The following is an 18,192-nucleotide window of genomic DNA, read 5'->3' as shown; positions in this document are numbered from 1 at the left end:
AGGCCAGATAGATAGGGATTTCCGTGCTACGGTATATTTACCAATAATCAATTTGAGGTTTAGACACTGTTCGACTGTGCCTAATTTTCTTCTGAAACCTAACTGACAAAAATGTAAAATATGTTCATCCTCGGCCCAGGACCTAATCTTGTTTAACAGGATCCTCCCAAGAATTTTTATTGTATTATCAATAAGGGAGATCGGTCTATAGCAGCTAGGGTTGGAACGATCGCCCTTTTTAAAAATAGGGACAATAATACTAGTAGACCATGTGCTAGTAATTGAAGCAGCAGTTAAGTTATTAAAAACATTGAGTAAGAGGGGTGCCCAAAATTCAGGTTTGTGTTTAATAAGATCGATCGGTAGCCCGTCAGGACCAGGAGCTTTATTGCCCAAACTTTGATGTATAGCGTCCTCGACTTCTAACATAGATATCTCGATACTTGAAGCTCTTTGATAATTATATAAATCCTCATTCTGTGATGTGGCTTGATAGATCTTTGAGAAATGGGATACCCACGATTGGCTGGTAACGGTACAGCTTATAGGTGTTAATGTGAGACCTACAGATTGCATATCCTTGACTGCTGACCAGAAGCCATTCCCATTATTGAGTCTGGCGGCACAAGCAAGGTTATCACCATCTTTCTTTTAAAACATCGTCTTTCCGCTGTTTCGTGATACACTTATACTGATGCCTCAGGGACTTTACAAGTGCTGGTTCCCTTGGGCTCATCATAAGGGCCTCACAAAGCTGTCTGTTTGCTCTAGAGCAGGCACTATTAAACCTTCGTGGTCCCCGATTGGGCTCCATTATCGGTATGGATATCATTTGTTTAATACCCCCAAAAAGTTGGACAAAGGCGTTAATCACCACAGGATTATGATCACATGGTGACAGGCAAATGTCGATAAGTGTTGAGTGAGTTTTTATCATTCTGGGGAATAGATCATTGTTATCGACACCTCGCCAAGACAAAAAAAAAAAGTCAGAGTGGTGCACCACCAAATTGTTATTTTATATTACACCCAGTGGTAAAATTTTTTGAATAGAAAAAGTCTTTATTTTGATTGTCCAACAATGATATAAGAGCAGTCTCAGCCAACGCGTTTCGAACGGAAATCGAACTTCGTCAGGGCATGTATATAGATGGATGTTCACTCCACAGTTCGGCGATGGTCCGTATTATTATATGTCAATCTCAAGGAGAGCATTGCCTTCAGATATTGGCACGCTTTCGCATACGGCAGACGTGACACTCGGAGAGGAGAGTATGGACCTTTGATTACCTTCAGAACTACATGTGGTGCTCTTATCAAGGAGGCATCTAGTTCATAAAACTAAATATTCTATAATCGCTACACTAGCAATATTGCTCTCCTTGAGACTGACATATAATAATACGGACCATTACGTTTGTTAAATTATGGTTGGACAAGTAGTCCAGCAACTCTACCGCCCTGTTACATGGGTGTTTGTTGGTGTGGGAATCCCTATCTAGTTTGTTATTGCTTGAGATCCTGATGTTAAAATCACCACCTAGACAGATACCAACTAATTTTTCAAACAGCTTTTGCCTTTGTAAGCGAGTGATAAAGTTAAACAAATTAGTGAAGTTTAAATTTAGGACAGTGTGAAAATCATTATTATAGAAATTAATAAAACAAATGGAGACACCCTGTGTGTAGATCAGCGCCTGAAAGTTGTCATTGTCTGTTGTTAAGGCCTTAGCACTACCACCTGCAGACATTTTGACCCAAATAGAGAGTCCACCTGATGGGCAGCCAATCTTGGGTGTAGGGGCGATTATATTATAACATTCGAACCCTTCTTGATATAATTCTGGTGTTGCCCACGTTTCTAGCAGCATAAGTATGTCATATGTTTGAACTGTTTTTATCTAGTCCTCCAAGTCGATTTTAGATGCTAAGCCGGCGACATTCCAGCTCAAGATATTTAAATTTGATTTGGTTTCAACAGTGGATGGGGTGTCTTGGCCTGGACATACGGGCGTGGCTGGTGAGGAAGTAGTCATGTCAGATATTAATGGAGGGACCAGTCAGTCCTGATTATCAAGGCCAGACAGGGTGGAAAACCTGTTATGCGTAGTCAGTAAAGGGGCCTAGTGGGTTACCATTCCTGACAATAACTTGTAGAAATAACAAAGCGGCAGTGACCAAATGAGGGTGGAGTACGCTGTGTTGGACTCCTCCGAAGTCAGTAATAATTTTACCAACGCTAGTTTTCTATAATCAATAACTATGCAGTCACCCTTAATATTCTTCGGGGAAGTACCAACCCACCCTATCCTCCGTACCATGATAATGTCACATATATTTGCTGCCCGCAACCCTTTATGTTTTCTGAGCTAATCGGCACATTTATTACGCAACTGGTCCCAAGATTCTGTCTGATCATTTTTGAGTGGAGGTACTCCTACTAAAACCAATACGTATGGACAAGCTGCCAGGGGGAGGCTTAGGACTTCCCTGTCGCCCTCAGTTGTTTCCATGCTTGGGCAGTTAGGGCCCCCACCACTTTGTGCATTGTGTGAGCTACCCCCTAAGTTTGCTCGAAGTACAGTGCTCACTCGGGCATTATGTGGAGCTGATAACCTGCTTAGTGGAATAATGGGTGAGCAGCTCGTTTGCCCAGCGATAGATGGTTTGTCATGGACAGCAGTGAGTTTAGGTAAAACACATTCCTTAACTTTGTGGCAAGTGTCACAGGCTTCTGATAAAGGAGTGGCTATTGAAGCTGGTGCCTGTGACTGCTGGGCAGTGGTAGGTGCACCAACAAAATTAGAATTTGACCCATGTTGTGTGACAATCTTAGGGATATTAATTTGGGAGTTGAGCCTATTTGACAATGTGTCAATGCGATCTAGACGTTTCCAAAGGGCGGAAAAGTTCTTGTCCACAAGGTCTTTAATGTGCTCACATACAGTGTCCACAATGGAATTAATTGAGGCCTCGCCAAATCTGCAGCTGGTAGGAGAAGCCACAGCGGTGTCAGTTTGTGTGCAGATGGAACAAGTTGTTGCCTTGGTTTGTGTGGGCTCAGCTATTGAGTCAGCGATCTTGCCGTTAGAGGGGAATACAGAGCCCTGAATCCATGAGCTCATGGCAGTACGGGGGTGATTTGCACGTGGGGGTTGTTTTCTCTTGGAGCTAATCGGTTTAATTGGTTTTCTTTTCCGTTTTGCCCCTGTTAATGTCGTTGTGGGAAGAGCGACTCTATCAAATGAGCTGTTACAGGGTGCCACTGGTAAATCCTCATTGTTACAGTCACTAGGTCTTATGAGTGGCTGGGTACTGGGGATTACAATCTGTGTGTTAGGTGCCACAGGATGGCCGACATGATCATCTAAGACTTACCCTATAATGAGGCCAAACTGTGGTGCCACCAGTCCCAATGACAAACGCCTCTCGGTTAGCTCTATTTAATTGGCGACTATGTTAACTGCTCTTTCCAGCATGCTATCAATACTTGTGGTGGTCTGGGAATTTGAGCTTGATACTCCGTTACGTTTCCCCATATTTTATGTGTGCAACAATGCTTGCAATTATGATGGATGTGGCTCACCTCAATACACTTGGTTGATCGCACTTGAACGAGGAGTGGCCCAGCCCGGCCTCTTCTGGGCTTTGACGGGCACAGACGGGCCGGCCCTTGGCCCAGGCACTGCGGGAGCCCCGACCGCTACTTGAGCACCTCCTGGCGCGTGCGGTGACAGTGGTGGAACGCGTGCCGCTCAGCGGGTCAGGAATTGTGGTTACCTGGTCGTCCTCGCTCCTCATGCCCCTCAGCGCCCCTCAGCAGTCTAGTCGGTGGCAGGAATCCAGCAGGCAACCGCAGGACAAAGAGAAAAGAGCTCCCACACTGCGGGAGCCCCGGCCTCTACTTGAGCGCCTCCTGACGCATGCGGTGACAGTGGTGGAATGCACGCCGCTCGTTGGGTTGGAAATTGTGGTTCCCTGGTCGTCCTCGCTCCTCGCGCCCCTCAGCGCCCCTCAACATTCTGCAAACTCCTCGACCTATGCTCCGTAGTGAAACAGCCTCAGCTGCTTTCCTCCACCGTGAAACTGCAAAAACATTTAACATTACATAATTTGACATCAGTTGTTACTGCATGAAACTAGTTTGAGTAGCAAATATCCCCTGCTGATATTTTGCATGTTGTTTTTTACCCACATGATACCCTTATATGAATATTTCATGCACGATACTGCAAACTGTTTTGCCCCATTCACAGAATTTCACACATTTATGCAAAGTTCCACAAAAATAGTCACAGAATTGTCCATACCTCTAGTGAGACTGTTAAGCTTCGGGACCTTTTAACAATCCCTGAGAAGGAAGATGTCTGAGGATGAGAGAAAGTCTGAATTTTTGCCAGAGTAATAAAAGGTGTGCAAGTGCTTATAAATTGGTAGAATATTGTAAATGATTATAGAACTTCAGAATTCCTAGGCAAAGTGGTTTGAGAAAACTCCTACATACAAAAAAGATATTCATGGCCTCAAAAGGAGGGAAATCTGTGAGGACATTGAAGACTCGCAAAGGGTTCAATAGGTAAAATACGGGGTACTCCTCTTGATGAATGTGTGACTACAGAAGGTCTCCCCTGCTGCTGAGACCAATGGGCCCACTGCCTGAGTTATGGTGGAAATACTACCTACCAACCAATAAACTGAAGGTAAGATTTATTTTTTCCTCGCTGCACTGACGGGTATAGACAGAGCACTGACGACAGGGATTCGACCATCTCTGATGAAGGCCCAAGACCCAGTGCGGTCTACTGTAAGGAATTAAACCTATTGCCAATCTGAAAAACAGACTGAGACCTGATCTCTCCTTGCTCATACTTTACTTCTTTTAACCATACCGTGTGTACCCTCAGAATAAAGTAAATCTCTTTGTGTTTACACCGAGGTTCTCTTAACAGTACACTGGATCCCATGCTTATCTAGCATCCTTTAGTCTGAACATCCTCTTTTTTGGGTTGAGACTGCCCTGAAAGTGCTATGTTATAAGGGTGGGACGGACATGCAATGATTAAAACTGCCACAGAAGTGTGGGTGAGGCTTCTCCCTCCAATAACAATGCTATCGTTGCCATTATACCATTGAATTCTTAATGCAGTCAATTTTGTCACATCACTATCATATCTTTTTGTGTGTGTTTTGATATAAAGTTAGGAGATCGCACCATAGTGGATCATCTCTGTCTCTCTCATGGTGGTATACAAATCTAAGCAGAAGATCACATGTACAACAAACATTGTATACCAGTATATATCCTTTCGCAACACTTAACACGGAGAATAGGTGATTAATTTTATAGCAAAAGGAATTCATGTTCTATTTACAGCACTCATCATTTCAGGTAACGAGCTGACAGTTATCCATGAGCGAACAATAGAGTTTTTTTTGTTTAGGTTTGTTTTATGGTAATGCGTAAAGTAATTAAAGAGATATTTCCTTCTCTCAAGTATTTTGTTGGTGATTTTATGTGGTGTAATAATTCCTTTACACAGGGCTCATTAGCCTCTTTTTATTACCTGTTCACGCACAGCATTATAATACGTCTATTGGTCTGAGTTTTTTGTTTTATTCTTTCGCTGACACCGTGTTTCATGTATAAAGTGCACTATTTGCCAGATCCATTATCTGAATACATTGGAAACTCAATTTATGTTATGTAAACGAGTGTGATATTGTGTATTTCACACATTGTAATTTCATATGTATTCAGTTATTTCACTTTCCTGGGGTGACCAACTCACTCCAGGTCATGAAAGACATTCTCTCTATTCGTGAACCTTTCATCGATACATTTTAGTTTTCAAGTCTGTTAGCCTCAATAATTTAATGGGAAAACAAGACTACAACTCTCACAATGCATCAGGTGATCACACATAGATTTAAGATTTGAAAAAGGGATCCATAATGTCCCAGAGTGAGGTTATCATTCCACCCTTGGCTTTTTCAGCAAACAGTTGGAAACTTTAAATCTATAACAGATGTTATAAACCTAAATCTGTTCACAAGGTCCCTCTCAGGTGCTCCACCTGAAGTAAATCTTTGGATAATAAATTTCCCTGGTTGCTGCTGTTATGCTGTGTACTCTATACACCCACAGACATACATACACTGATATATATGCACAAAATACCAACTCATTGCTTTCCTTGAGAATTATGGACAATCTTTTTCTGCAGTAAGTGTAAAAATTAATCCTTCTCCTCTACATTTTTCACTCACTTGTGCAGTGTGGCACCTAGTCACAAAAACATGTCTGGAGAAGTGTATTTTTGAGGAGTGCATCGTAATCATGAGTAGTCAGCACTCAAATATACTGTGTGTGATCAATGTTACTAAAGAGAATGCAGTATTGCATTTTAAAGTACTCAACTGGAAGAATTTGCCTATAGGACATGAATATTAAAGGTCTATGTAACATTTTTACGTTAATGTGATAGGAGAGGTTAACATAAAATGTGTCGCATTGTGAGGTTATTAAATAGAATGTGCATGTGTAAACTAATGTTTGAACATTAATATGTGTAACAAAAAGTATTTCTATGCAGGTGCATAGAGAGAGAGACCTCCTCATAATTCTTTACAATGTATACGTCTTAAGAAGCTGCATTTATTGTGTGTGTAGAAGTGTGCATGTATTATGGAACCCTGTGCACTGCTAGAGTTGACTAGAGTGGTGTAGGAAGCTGGCTCTGTATATACTATACCACAGTGAGGTATAGTGTGCACAAAGTCCAGTGGATCCCCAAAGGCTTATAGAGGTAAAAGTAGATACCTTAGTCTCTATTTGCGGTAGTGTGGGAGAACAATAAGGCTTTATCAGAGGGTAGTATTAAGTATTTATTGTACACACTCAGGCAAGAAATGATGTCACACACTCAAAGACTGAACTCAGACCAATTGTATGTATTGAAAATGTTTCTTTAGTTGTGTTTTATTTATAGAACCAAGCAGGACTTGGCACAGGTAAATATAATGGTACTTTTCAAGACACATTGTTCGTAAGCAAGCTGGTTGAATAAGGACTTTTCTTACAGGATTGTAAAATGTGCAAATGCAATTTTAATTACTTTTGGGATGCTTTTTAAATTACTTTCAGGATTCTACTCAGTGTGATATGCCAAGATATAAAACTGGGACATTTCCTGGATAAAAAATGAGCAAAACTATTTTTTTTCTCAAAACAGTTATTTAGGTTTCCATACAAAACACCCTCAACACTTAATTAAGTAAACGGTGTTGAGGGCTGAGTTTCTGAGGTTAGAACAAGGATTCCCCCAAGGTCAAGAATTCACTCATGGCGGACGGGTGCAGAGTGCTGAGGCCCAATGTTAGACTATGGGGCTAGGGGGCTGTCGGTTGGTGGCTGCTTATGAGCAGACAACAAGGTTGAGGGAGGTTGAGAGAGCAAAGCTCTTAGAGGTGAGCTCAGGGCAAAGGGGATCCACGTTAGCATACAAGATGCACCCACAGCAGCACAGGGGTGGCCGGGTGCAGGGTGCTAAATCTACATTGGAAGCCCTGTTGGTTTCAGTTGGGAAGCTCCAGTCAGAACAAACACTGCAAGCTTGGGCACGAAGATCTTCTAGAGGTGACCACCGGTTGGAGAGGTAAGTTAGGATGTAGGGAGATGCTGGAACACTGTTGGTTGAGCCACCCAAGACTGTGGGGCGTCGGGTGCAGGGTTGTCTTTTGGCGTCAGGTTTTCCTTACCGGTTCTGGTGGCGGTCGGGGGGACCCTCCAGATAGAGCCTGCAGGCGTCATCTAGAGGATTGAGGTAGGTCAGGGGTCTCCAGATCCCAGGTCAGGATCACCAGGGAGACCTCCTTGTGGTGTTGGGCCACTCTAACCCGGGCCATGGGTGTTGGATGCAGAGTGGTTCAGTCTTGCAGACTTGGTAGGAGCCAGAGTCCATTTTTTTAGCAAGTCCGGTGCTCATGGGAGACAAAGTCTTTATAGGGAAGGCAGAGCAGGTCCTCCAGGTTCTGGGGGGGGGGGGGGCTGCTGGCTGCAGGACGTGCTGGGATTTTGCTGAAGTAGGTCGTGGTCTGGACAGGGTTTAGGGCTGGGGCTAAAGCAGTTGGTCTCCTCCTCTTCTTCCTTCAGCATGGCTCATCGGTCGTTCTTCTTCTTGTTTGTCTAAGGAGGCAAGGTTCGGGGTTGCCCGTAAATACAAAATTTAGGGGAGTTTCAGGTAGGTACAGGTTGGGACCAAAGGGTCCCTTCCTTGGGGTGGGTGCACCCCCTATTATACAACCCTCCAGTGGGATGGGGCATAAGCCTCACTCTGCTTGGCTGAGTCCCCATCTTCAAGATGGCGGGGACAGAGAGTTGTGCTACGTCTCACCTCCCCCACCTGAGCGGTGGGGTCAGCATAGGTGGGCACAACTCTCCTCCTATCTTGGTTTTCCCTCCACTTCTCCTGCCCAAAAGTGGGACTCAGAACCGGTGGTGGTCAGTTGCTGGGAGCAGAAATGGCTTGGTCAGCTCACAAAGGCGGCAAGCCCTTGAAGCTTCCCCTTCATGGACTCTGACCATCCTGGGGGAGGAGGCTTCACACCTCTGCCCAAGAACATTGTTTCAGGACCCCGAGAGCAGGAGGCTTTCAACCAAGGTGTCCAGAAACATGTCTGGGGGTAGCAACTGGTGAGCAGTCAGTCAGCCAGGACACTAGAGTTAGATCGCTTTCCAGGGGGCAACTCTAAGATGCCCTCTGAGTGCATTTGGCATTAGATCCCACACTGGCAAAAGTTTGGGTTTAATGTGCTGAAAAGTGTGATATCAAACTTCCCAGATTTCAGTGAAGCTAATATGGTGCTGTGGAGTTCGTAATCAAAGGAGGAACAAGGGCACCCAAAGGAATTAGACAGGGACCTTGGGTAGATACGTATTGCAGGAAACAGTGGTCCCTGAAACCGAACGATAGAGCAAAAAATGAATATAGTCAAAATTGGAACTATATTATAGCCAATGTCCAGCCGGGCATGGCAACTTTAATAAGTAGAAATTCTTGACAGTAAACAAGGAAATGTAAGTAGAAATTCGGTGGGACACAAGCCTGTATCCTCTGACTTACATACCAAGTAGACAGAAAATGACAAAACACATTCAGGCAATTACAGTGATGTTTCTTTGAGAAATAATGAATAGTGAAACATCTGATATTCAGATTGCCACCTTCACACTATATTACATACAGCAATATTTAAGGTGTAGGGTGGGCAACAGAGTCGACGGCGTTTCGATCCTTATGAGAAAGATACAGGATCATCATCAGGACTAATTTAGTTAAATTGCCCTTATTTTGAATGCCTCATGTTGCCATGGAGGCAACGGAAAAGATGCCGATTCACGAAAAGGTAACGTTGAGTTAAGGTTTACGGTAGGACAATGCCTACGCACAATTCTTCCGGGAGGAAGGACACGGATAGGTCTCAATCAACTTGCAGAAATGGGTTCCGTGGCCATGCAGTGTGTACGGACGATGCCGGATCAACTGTCTTTCAACCAAGGTGTCCAGAAACATGTCTGGGGGTAGCAACTGGTGAGCAGTCAGTCAGCCAGGACACTAGAGTTAGATCGCTTTCCAGGGGGCAACTCTAAGATGCCCTCTGAGTGCATTTGGCATTAGATCCCACACTGGCAAAAGTTTGGGTTTAATGTGCTGAAAAGTGTGATATCAAACTTCCCAGATTTCAGTGAAGCTAATATGGTGCTGTGGAGTTCGTAATGACAAACTCCCACACCATATACTCTTTTTTGGCTTTATTGCACTTATAATGTCTAAGAATGGACACTGAAGGGGTACAGGGCCCATGCACCTGTACTCTCACCAGTGGTATAGTGCACCCAGCTAGAGGGGTGGATTACCTATGCAATAGGCAGTGCATTGTAGGCATGGCACACAGGGATGTGTGCCATGCCGACTCTTCACTTTGCTCTGCACGAACACACACAGCCCGTAATGGCAGTGTGTGTGTGTTGAGATACAGGTCCTCTAAGGGTGGCACAAAATGTGCTGCAGTCCTCAGGAATATGACTTTATGAATATATCTTCCCCCCGTATGGCGAATGTCTACGGGGTTCCGAAGATACACAAGGACAGTATCAATCCCCCCTATCGACCTATAGTCACGATGATTGGTTCTGTTACAGAACCTATTTCCAACTACATTGATAAAGTTTTACGTCTCCACATACAAAAAACCCAGTCCCATGTCAAGGACACTAACGATATGATAAAAAAGGTAGAAGGTTTATCATTCAACACCAATAGATACGCTCTTGTCTCTTTAGATATTGAGGCATTGTACAGCAATATTCCGCAGTTTGAAGCACTCACAGCTGTGGAGTGGTTCATTCACACATATTCCATCGACTGCAATGTGCCATTCATCATTGACCTATTACAAATTGATTTGGATGAAAACACCTTTGAATTCAATGGTGATCTCTTCAAACAGATCAAAGGTGTTAGCATGGGGGCATCTTGTGCCCCCACGGTAGCCAACATCTACATGGCACATTTTGAGTCCCTTTTCATTTACAACGAGGTGGCCCCCTTCTTCGAGTCGATACAGCACTGGTCACGCTATATCGATGACATTCTTTTCATTTGGAATGATGATCTGGATAAACTTCAGGATTTCCTTGCTTGGATCAACTTATGTGACACCAATCTACGATTCACCGCTAACATCGGCAAACGTAATATCGAGTTTTTAGATTTGGAAATAAAAGAATTAGATTCCAAATTAGAAGTTGATCTATACACTAAACCTACAGCCGGGAACACCCTTCTTCATTTTACCAGTTATCATCCCAAATGTCAGAAAGAAAGTATTCCCATGGAACAGGTTTTGCGTTTGCGACGCAACTGTGCAAACTTACATGACTATGATTTAAGAGCTATAGTCATGAAACAGAAGTTTATCAACAGAGGCTACCCCAGGAGACTCATTAGCGAAGCCTGTAAAAGAGCACGCTTCTTTGACCGTGACCCCTTACTAGGAACCCATACCAAGAATGAGACGTCACAATTAATCTGTGTCACTAGACATTCCATTTTCAATGAAAAATAAGACAAATCATCAATGCCCAATGGCATATTCTTAATAATAAAATGGAATTGCAAAATAAACTTCCCAGACCCATGTATGCTCACAGACGTAATAAGAACCTCAGAGATCTAATTGTCAGGTCGAGAATAACCACCAAACCAACATTTGTACAAAAAAACCATTGGAGGCACTCATCCCATCAATGGAAACCATAAGTGTGCACATTGTAAAGCATGCAATGGTGCAATTGTTGCAGAAAGATACATGTACCAAAAAAAAAGAGATTAATCTTAAAACATTCACCAATTGCAAAATGGACAATGTGATATATTTGCTGTTGTGCCCATGCGGTTTGGGCTATGTGGGAGAAACTTCCAGGTCATTCTCGATGCGCCTTACTGAACATCGATCCACTATTAAGACCAACAGGACTACTGCCCCTCTAGTCAAACATTATAAGGACAACAATCATACAGAAGATGAGATTAAATGGCTCATCTTAGAAAAACTTAACAACAAAAACACACAAGAATCAGAGGCAATCAGAAAACGCAGGGAGGTATATTGGATCTTTAGATTAGATACACAAGCACATGGGTTAAATTTAGATACTCCCTGGGAACAAGCAATACGCTACAACTCCAATTGACTTGATTCCGTATTTATCCCTGCATACCATTACGATCTTTTCAGCCTTTTATTACCCCTTGATTGTAGGGGTTTGCACTCCGATTGTTGTCTGTGCCATTTTTACTAACTTTGGCAATCCTTTGGCATGCCTTTTTGCCCTTTTTCCTCATATTCTGTAGTGTATTTACTATCATTAGATCACCTCATGTTCATCTTGCCTGATATTTTTTCAGTCCATTGGTCAGATTCTTTTACTGTATTAGCCTAATTGGTCAGTGGTTGGACCCATTTCAAGTTTCTATACTAACATGGCTGCCGCGTTTCTTCTTCTCACTCTCTCATGACATCATCGCGTACACGCATTCGGCATGCCTTTTTGCCCCTTTTTCCACATATTCTGTTGAGTATTTACTAACATTAGATTTATCCTTATGTTCATTTTGCTTGACATTTTTTTAGCCCATTGGTCAGATTCTTCTACTGTATTAGCATAATTGGTCCGTTGTTGGACCCTTTACAACTTCCCATTCTAACATGGCTGCCACGTTTCATCCTCTCACTCTCTCATGACATCATCGCGCACACGTATACGACTTGCGTCATTTTACGTGATTTCCGACTACCGGTTAAGATAGCGCATTTCGCTACCCTGCGGTTTGGCATTCGCAGGATAGACACAACGAGATATACGAGTGGACAGCGTGAGACGTCCGTTCGTTCATACCTCACCGGGTGCATCATTTGGTAAGTCATTGCTTTCTGCGGATCCCTAACGCAGCATTTTTCTTAGCATCCACACAATGTTTTAACATTCAGTACAGCGATTGCTGGCATTTGCATGGACGCCTCTTAATTATGGACCTCTGATTTCAACTTACATGCTCCTAGAACTTACCTATTTAGGTTCTTTAGGTTCTTTGCATTTGGTATCTCATGGATAAGTATCAAGACATTAGTTCACCTTCAGTGCCTCATTTGTTCCACTGTCAGTGCTGGCTATTGATTGTGCACATTTTGTAAGTTTCAGGTCCATTATTATAGGTACATTTTTCTGTTTTTTCTTTAGATTGTATCATCGTTTTTCCATTTATCTAAAACTATCATTCTACATCTGGCTATCCTTTATATCTACTCAAGGTAATTACTCATTGGAGTTTTTTTCTGTTTCTCTATGCCAATTAGTCAGTTACATCATAGTAACCTGTAGCCTCCTATCTGGCATGTCTTTTTTCTCCTTTCCGTTTTCTTTCTTTTTTTATAATATACAGATTTACCCTGCTCCTGAACTTCTCCTTAAATCCTGTGGTTGTTTGGGGTCAGCAATCCCTGCAATCATACGCTTGTTGCATCCACTTAATAGGTAATTAGCTTTCAAGTCTCTGTTCTTCTCTGTTCATTCTACATTCTTAACATCTGTCGTTCTGTTATTGCCAGACAGGCGTAACCAGCATTTCCATTTCTTTAAACCAACTCCTTTTGAGACTTGCCTGTATCATTATTTATCATTATACTATGCCCTCTGCAGGGGCAAGTGGGCACCTTTATCTTTAGAAGTTGCATTTCCATCCTTTTTTTGCCTGTTTTTTCCATCTTTTTGCCTATTCACAACTCCCCTTGTGATTATTTAGCAATATCTATTATATCAGTTCTACTAGTTTGCCCTGTTCCATACGGTTTTCTGAATTTGTACGGCATATCTGGGATTAATTATGCGCTCGCTTAGTATCTTCTCCTGCTCTCACTTTGTATCACCTTTTGTAACCCTCCCTATTACTAATGTCAATATTTACCGCTTATAGGACTGTATTCCTCACATATGCCATCCAGTGAGTCTAGCACTCAAACCTGGCTAGATCTTTGATCATCGTGGACCTTGGTAAGACAGCTTCACGCTCCGTTCTTCCCTCCGTTCATAGCTAATGTCTGTTCACCTACCACGGATATGAGGAGGTTTTTGTATTCCCCTTCACTTACTTTGAGCATAGAGGTGTTCCTCTGGATGGGTTCTGTGTATTGCTCTGTATATATCACTCCCATCTCATGCATCTTTTATCTAGGGGTGCATGTAATTCACCCCACTCCTTTTCACCTTTCTCTTTCCCCCTCTCATTTTTTCACACATTTTTTTATCTCGCTATCACTTATTTCTTGCCCCATCCCTCTCTTTCTAGTCCTTCCCATCACTTTCTGGTGGTTGGCTCTTTTGATGCAACCGCACATTTTGTATTTGTGAAACTTATGTATATTCAACAATTTAGTTTGCAATGTTTTAATAGTGACACATAGATATGATGTATTTTGTTTTTACAGAAGAAGCATTTTGGAGGTGGCTCTCCTGAGGAAGGCAGTTTATCTGCCAAAACGCGCGTTGAGACATCTTGGAAACCACCCTTCAGATATAGAAATCCATGAGATTTATTGATGTAATCATCTTCTTCACCTATGGTTGTCAGAAATCTAATGAATTTAGGATGATGACATACTATCATACATATTAATAGCATTAGAGTATGAAGTATGACTGTGTGGATGAATGATCATAGTCAGAATAATTTACAGTTCATGTTTTGCCATTTATATGTTTTTATATAATTACCTACATATAAAAAAAACATACATTGTAATAAATAATTTTGTATTTTTCTATTTCCAGTGTCACTATTTTTATTATCATATTATTGTTTAGATTTTGATTGAAGTAGCCTTAGGAACTTCACAGCACTGCAGTCCTCAGAGGCCTTCCCTGGTCACAGTGCCCTTGGTACCCATGGTACCTTTTACAAGGGACTTACATGTGGTCAGAGCGTTGCCAATTGGGTTTGCAACAGTACAATTTTTATGGAAAGAACATAGGCCCTGGGTACCTGGTCGACAGAAACCCAGGGCACACTTAGTCAAAGAGGATCAACATTAGGCAAAAAGTGGGGGGCGACCATGCAAAAAGGGGAACTTTCCTACAAGTTGGCCTTGAGAAACCAGTCCAGTCCAAGCTCACATTTAAAAATGTAACTAGTAATTCGTATTTAACCTTCAACGTAAAATATATTTGCTTGTATTTTGTTTCCACTGCAGGTATGAACAAAGCATCATTAGTTAACATAGGAGTTTTTTTTCATTAGATAGCAAAGTATGAGAATCCGAAATTGGCAAGGAGAAGTGCAGTAACGAGCAAGGAGGCTAGTTCTCATGGAAGAGGAAAGGAATGTCCATGGACAAACAAACTTGCAATTTATCGATGTGGGAAAGGTGGTGTAAGTATCCAGTTGTGCAGGAGCTATACAAATTTACTAGCAAGAGTCACGTGGGATTATCTATCCTGAATGCAATTGATATTATATGCTGAAACATAGTGAGGGATGGGGACACAGCTTAGGACTTCACAGGGAACAGATCAGTGCATCTGCTTGTGTGGGTTTATGCTACTTGACCCATGGTTGGAGTGTCTTCTACGGAAGACTCTGACGGCTGACACCTTTCTGATTTTACCTTTACTAAATGCTTCTTAGTTTAGGGTTACCCCTTTTAAGGTAGTGTAGGGAGCGATAGCTTGCTCATGCTTAATTTGGAGAACCATTTGATGCAGTTTAATCCATTCTTTTTCCTGATTATTTGTATTGAGTTAGTTGTTTGCCTTGTATTACCTAGGGTAAATCTCTTCAGGAGATTTGGATTCAATTTGTTTGTCCTTTATTTCTATATGAAAATGTTGACATTGGTCTATATCAATTTGTTTCAAAATGTATAATTAAACCCTACTAAACTCCCATTAAGTTGTCGAGCAGATCATTGTGTGATCACATTGGTTACACTATATTGAGATGTTAACAAGTGATCGTTTTCTTCCTTCACCTCTCATGCTGCTATCACGACCATCGATCTGGAGATAAATGTTAGAGTGGGCCCAATTACCAGCATGTCTAAATTATGTCAGATGTGAATTACATCCTCTCGTGGGTGCATGTTTTTATATGAAAAAATAGGTAAAAGTCAATTGTATGCTAGAACCACTGATTTCTAAACGTTATGTGTTACATTTAGAATACCAATGTTTACAATTATTTTATCTGAATCGTAGAACATTTCTCACCTCCCCACCCTCTATTAAAAATCTGGAAGAATTGGTTGTCTATCCCACACGTTCTTTATTCCTGATATTTGGATCCATAAGGTGTAATCTAGATAATCTAAAACATTGTTTTAAATGGTTTATATATATTTTTTGATCATGGGCTAAAATAAAATTAATTGGGTGCTCACAATGTTTGCAAAGGATTTAACTTGCTGCGTGTCTGATATTACAATGGGAATACAGTTTAATCAACAACGCATAGCGTACTTTTGGAGAGTAGTTTACACAGATGAGTATCTGACATAAATTATACCTGTTTCAGACTATGAGAATCAGGTATTAATTACAGAAGTGTAAATTACAACATTTTCAAGTTGTAAATCAGATTTAAGCCAGTTGAGTTCTTTTATTGAATTTGCCCTTAATTCTTTGCCATGTGGCCTACTACACCCTAACTCTGACTTGGTCTCAGTTCTCTGTGGGGTCACCTATGTTCTCTGTGCTTCATTTTAAACCACCTTGCCTCCCAAAGTGTTGTTTCTTGCTAGAGGATCTCTTTTCTAATGTTGCATCTCCACTGCATCACAAACAATTGTTTCTGTTTTTTATCAAAAAGGACTTCTAAGTTACCCAAACCTCTTCATCTAGTTGCTAATTAGCATGTGCTCCTAGCCCAGATGACACATTTTAGAATGGATGGAGGAACTATGCCACTCACAAACTCATTCATAGATGGCACCTGATGAGAAGCAATGAATCCAAAACAAGAGTATTTCCAGCACCAAGAGGATCCCAAAAAGAAAATATTGAAGGGATTCTGTTCCCCCAAATATCCTCAATTGATGTAGGAAAATGCCTCTCTTTGCATGTTCACTCCTGTTTTTTTGACTGAAGCTGCTTGCTTTTTGACTGTGCACTGGGGCTCTACTAACCAGGCCTTAGTGCATGTGCCCGAAGCCCTAAAACCATGCTGAAATTGTCTGCTCTCCTAATTGGCATAATTAACTTACCTGTAAATTCCCAGTATATCATACAAAGTATACCAAAGGCAGGTTAGTTAAATGTCACTGCTGAACAGCAGCACACATTGTGCCACTACTAGAGTGACAGTGCAAAACATGAATGCAAGCCTACCCCTTTATGCTATCTCCGCAGTTTTAAAACTGCCAATTGGTCCTGTAAAAATAACCCTGTTTGGCAGGCCTAAACCCCTCTTTTAAATATTAAATGTCACCCTAAGTAAACCTTACATGTCCATTAGGTAGGGTACATAGCATTTAAAAGATGGACATGTGAAAGATGAAAGTTAAACATGCCCTCACAGCAACTGGGCCTTAAAAGCCATTGTCACTGTAGATGGGGTAACTGCTCCATAGGAAAGCACTGAGAGGTAATACTAACAGTTAATAATGTTATCTCCACTTAGGAAACAACTACAAAGTTAATTCTTGGACTTTTTAATATATTTATTACAAGCTCAATTCATTGGTAAAGTCGTATTTGGAATGAACATTTTATAGAGGGTACTTTTTAAAAGTTCCTTTGTCCCTGGCTAAAGCCTCTAGACGTCTATTTGCATTAGTAGCTGACCCCAGCACCAGTTTTGCTTGACTATAGAGGGAACTTTGCTCATTTCCCTAATCATACCTCTTGGGTGGGCACAAAAACTCTGCACAAGTGAACAAAGTTTCTGCCATTTCGGATTTGGGCAGCAAGAAGCACTGTGGGATTGTGTGGAGTAGGGCACACAGGAAGTGCTGCAAAGGTGGTAGGTTTACCCCTCAGATTGTTTTCCCTATTGGTGACAGAGTGGCCAGGAGTCACCTCCACCTACAGGCTAGTGCCAGGCATAAATATTTCACCCTTTTCAGAACACTACTGGAACTGTGGAAGACAGAAGATAGACTGCACCTGGTGTTGAGACCTGTGAGGAGACCTGAAAGGCTGGACCTGATCCCACATGTATTCAGAACAAAGAAGTTGACTCCAAGTGTCAGATGGCTGACCTCGTGTTAAGCTACTGGTACATGATAACAAGCTGCTAGAATCATATTTCCTGAACAGCCGAAATGACCAGTTCCAACTGGTCCTTCAGGAGAGTTCCACAAATTAGGAAGGTAGAGTGCTATCTCCTAGTTAAACTGTTCTGTTGAGCCACAAATGATTCATGTGGAGTGAGCAACTCATGAGATTTTGTTGTTCATGTTTTTTTCAAGAGTTATTGTGTTATTATCTCAAGGTTGTTCTCATAGCTTAATATTTATTTAAGGCTTTAATCACTGCAGATGTTCTTGTCAGAGGAGGATGATGGCAAAGGCAAAAGGGATGAGGACTGATGGCTGAGCAGAGGAAGAACAATGGAGAGGGATGAGGAATTATGGATGAGG

At 41.9% G+C, this 18,192-nt stretch overlaps 1 long non-coding RNA gene across 1 annotated transcript; it reads left to right on the top strand.

Annotated features, from left to right (window-relative positions):
- The first annotated feature begins 12,360 nt into the window (after nucleotides 1-12,360).
- LOC146785321 (uncharacterized) lies at nucleotides 12,361-14,382 on the top strand. Its single transcript, XR_014970961.1, has 5 exons — nucleotides 12,361-12,480; nucleotides 12,803-12,873; nucleotides 13,005-13,096; nucleotides 13,536-13,612; nucleotides 14,047-14,382. It is a non-coding gene; the product is annotated as an uncharacterized LOC146785321 (long non-coding RNA).
- Nucleotides 14,383-18,192: the final 3,810 nt, after the last annotated feature.

The sequence above is a fragment of the Triturus cristatus genome, chromosome 11 (assembly GCF_964204655.1).
Source record: "Triturus cristatus chromosome 11, aTriCri1.1, whole genome shotgun sequence".
Taxonomy (NCBI): Eukaryota; Metazoa; Chordata; class Amphibia; order Caudata; family Salamandridae; genus Triturus; species Triturus cristatus.
Note: the sequence above shows the minus strand (reverse complement) of the source record. Positions and strands in the feature narration are given on the sequence as shown.